This window comes from Ixodes scapularis, unplaced genomic scaffold (genome assembly GCF_016920785.2).
Source record: "Ixodes scapularis isolate PalLabHiFi unplaced genomic scaffold, ASM1692078v2 PGA_scaffold0__279_contigs__length_252992795, whole genome shotgun sequence".
Taxonomy (NCBI): domain Eukaryota; kingdom Metazoa; phylum Arthropoda; class Arachnida; order Ixodida; family Ixodidae; genus Ixodes; species Ixodes scapularis.
The window spans coordinates 130,546,499-130,550,080 of NW_024609835.1; the positions used below are offsets into that span (position 1 = coordinate 130,546,499).

The 3,582-nt window shown below is 42.5% G+C and overlaps 1 pseudogene; it reads left to right on the plus strand.

The window, feature by feature from the left end:
- The first annotated feature begins 1,470 nt into the window (after window positions 1-1,470).
- On the plus strand, window positions 1,471-1,963 carry LOC121833230 (annotated as a pseudogene).
- The last annotated feature ends 1,619 nt before the right edge of the window (window positions 1,964-3,582 follow it).

A 3,582-nucleotide genomic window follows, 5' to 3' on the forward strand; every position in this document is an offset into this window, starting at 1 on the left:
TCCAGCAGTTGCTGCCCTTGTGGAAGCTCAGCTGAAGACGAGCAATGCAAGCAGGTTCGGCAGGCGGTGGTGCAGCCAGAACAAAGCCTTTGCCTTGGGCTTGTACTTTCACACCCCTAAGGGTTTCTGTTACTGCAAGCAATTGTTGAGGCTCCCATCCGTTAAGTCGTTACAGCTTTGGCTTCAGCGTGTTCCCCTGAGGGTTGGTTTTTACCCAGAAGTTTTCGAACTTGTCAAAAGACGTGCAGCTTCTTTTTCACCAGAAGAAAAGCTATGTATCATTGTCTTTGACAAGATGCACGTCACGAAAGAGCTGTTGTACAACCACTCTGTGGACAAGTTTAGAGGGCTCGAAGAAAGTACCACTGGAAGGGGCCATAGCCTTGCAAACAAAGCTCTTGTGTTTATGGCTAAAGGCATTCGCACGCCATAAAAACAGCTACTTGGCTATTTTTTTTTTTTTTTTGCTCAAGGCGGAACATCTACCAACCTTTTGCGAGACCTCCTTTTCGAGTGCCACAATTTGCTTGTGAAAGCCGTTCTGGAGTCTGTAGCGGTCGTATGTGACCAAGGAAATAAAAACGTTGCTCTTTTTAATGGCCTTGTTACCCCTGAGAAGCCCTAAATAACTGTGAATGAGAAGCCCCTTTTTTCTATTTGATGTTGCACATCTGCTGAAGTGTTTGCAAAATATGTTTTTTAAATGAAATTTTCAAGTTGGGGACCACGCGTTAAAAATGCTCTTTCCTCAGGGAAGCCTACAAAACAGACAGCTTGAAATCCGATCCATGCCCAGGCTGAGTGAAAACCATTTTAATTTGGCTTTTGCCTCCAAGATGTCAGTGAAGCTAGCAGCACAAATATTCAGTGATCACTGTGCTGCTGCAATGCTTGCCATGGTAACTTTTCAGCAACTGCCAGTTGAACCTATCCACGCGGCCTGGTTCATTAAAAGAATGGATCGCCTTTTTGATAACTTCAACACCGCAAAAACGCGCGAAGAGTGCATATGTGTCTGCAATGCACGAAGGCTCTGTTCACAAAGAGTTTCTGAGGGAGTGCCTTCTCATGTTCGAAAACCTTAACGTTCTTGGGTGCCCACGTCAGCCTGCTTGCATTCGCGGTTTCTGCTTGACCATTCTGACTGTAATGCTGATTTTTGAGCACCTAACGTCTAAGTATGGTTCAGATACCTTCTGACTCGCCATCTCAACCAAGATGCACTCGAAAACACATTCTCCGTGATAACATTGAAGTTTGGTGCGAACACCAATTCCTCTTGCCGGCAGTTTCAGGCAGCTTTTAGGCATCTCCTAGTTAGGAGCTTGTTTAAACTTTCCGTAAAGAGCATCTGCGAAGAGGACATGGCAACTGTTTTAGCGGATCTTCCTGTTTGTCTCTTAGTTCCCTAACTTTCACTTAGTCCAGGAAGCTCCCTTCCATAATGTGCAGCTGACCTCACATCCTGTAGTTATCCCTCTTTATTATCACTTAACAACATGGCTTACTTTGCTGGATGGCTGGTAACAAGGTTTGTCAAGTTCCATACATGTCAAAACGTGACTTAGCAATGTGAATTGCCAATCAAGAATGCCACTTTTTCTAATGAGAGCCAAGTGTTGTTGTATTTGAGTGTGAAAGGAACGGCTGAAAGAGACTTTGGAAGCCTTTCGGTCCCTTCACCTTGCTTTGTTTTCTTTGTTCAAGCTTGTGAGATGCTTTTTGTGGTGTCAGCTGGCAGTCTGGTTTTAAAAGAAGACGTTGGAAAGGCGTTCTGCATCACTCTTCATGAGAAGGTCGAAAAGCTGCATACGCTCTGCAGTGAGGATGTCTTTAATGATTTATTTGCTTTGTTTGCAAAAGTGAGACTTCATTGGTTTGCCCGTAAAAAAAAAATACTGAGCTCCTTGATGCAGCTGTGAGACGCAAAACCAAGCAACAAGTCCAGAGGCTGTGCAGATGAGACAAGACTTGCGTTATGCCCACAGGAATTGTCTTTAGTATGTCTTTTATGTTGCATTCAATGCTCGCGCTAGCATGCCGGATTGTGTGAGTACATTACTCTAAATTATCATACGCCCTGCCGAAACTGTCTCCAGAGATGCCCAAGTCAGAATAGCATACTTTAAATAAAGTGTAAAAGTCCGTTTCGCGTGCTCAGACACTGCAATTCAAGTATAGGTTCAGCTTAATGAACTTGAGTTTTCCATGGATCAATATCAAAATTTCCGTGTCGCAGCATACAAAACTGTTTTTTTTTTTGTTTTATTTACATAATTTTAGATTCATTCAACCCTCGCTGTATAGTGCTAGATGGCGTCGTTCACTTGAATGATTAGACAGGGTGTCTACGAAATCACTGATTCCGAATTCCCCAATTTTTCCAAGCTTTTCCTGACTATTTCGATAAAATGTTGACCGTTACTTCGGTTCAGGGAGTACTTAGTGACCTGCGCTGCCTAGTGACGTGTCGGGCAATGTTATTCAGTGCAGCGGCACCAAAGTGTAATCATTGGGCTTCATTGAACGCTGCCGTTGCACTTTCACCATTCTTACTTACTTGGAACTTTTTTATGGTTTCCTTGATATGTCCTTTCAATATAATCTGAATTTCTTGAGAATTTTAGGTTTGCTAGGTTGGTACACACCCTACACACCCTGTGTAAACCTGTGCATGATTGAAGAGTGTGTGAGAGCAAGCGTTGGTTTCGATGTGTACTTGTGCAGTGTGACGACTTGAAACATAAACCTGGATTAATGTTTGGTTGTCTGAGGTATACAAGAGCAGATCAAACTGCGATGAAGGGTAAATCAGTGAGTCAGTATGGTGCTAACAATTTGCAACAAAGCAAATTTAGAACTTTTTTCTAACGCTTTTTTATTGTCCATTTGTGGCAGTTTCTTGCGTATTAGCGCTCACAAAGACAGTCAAGCTGTGGAGCACAATATGTTTGTGGCGAGCGCATGTACTTTAACGAAATGTCTCAATTTGCAATCTGTTGAAACATGATTTCATATGGATATTCAAATGCGAAAGACACAAGGTAAAGACATGCATAGCCCCGCACATCCGCCTGTGATTGATATGGTTAAATCTAGTTACAAGCTTTCAACGTGAACAGTGCAAGATAAATGCGTAAACGCGCCTCCTATTGACGGCATTAAGCAAGGTTATTAAGTGCGCGCATAGATGTGTCCAAATCTCCTTTCACTATGTTTTCAACGCCATATTTTTATCTTTAAGTGTCATGTGGTGGTCTTCTATGTTCGTATATAATGAACTATGTAAACCAAGCTTGTGTCGTTTTGCCTTTCTTGGCAAACAAGCCATAGTTACAATAAGAAGTATGCCTTCATAGACGTGCTGTAGCACCCTGCTTAGTTGAAAAGGGTAATAACTTATTGGTGGTTCCCAGAACTGATAAAAACGGGTTCTTTTGCAGGAGGGATTACATGGGAGTGATATATGCAAGCAAGGCTATGATGCGTGAAGCAAGATATGAAGGACGGTATTTTCGCAGGTATGTAAAGCATCTGAAAAAAGCATTTAAATTTCGCGCCACCAGCGAAAATCATTTACAT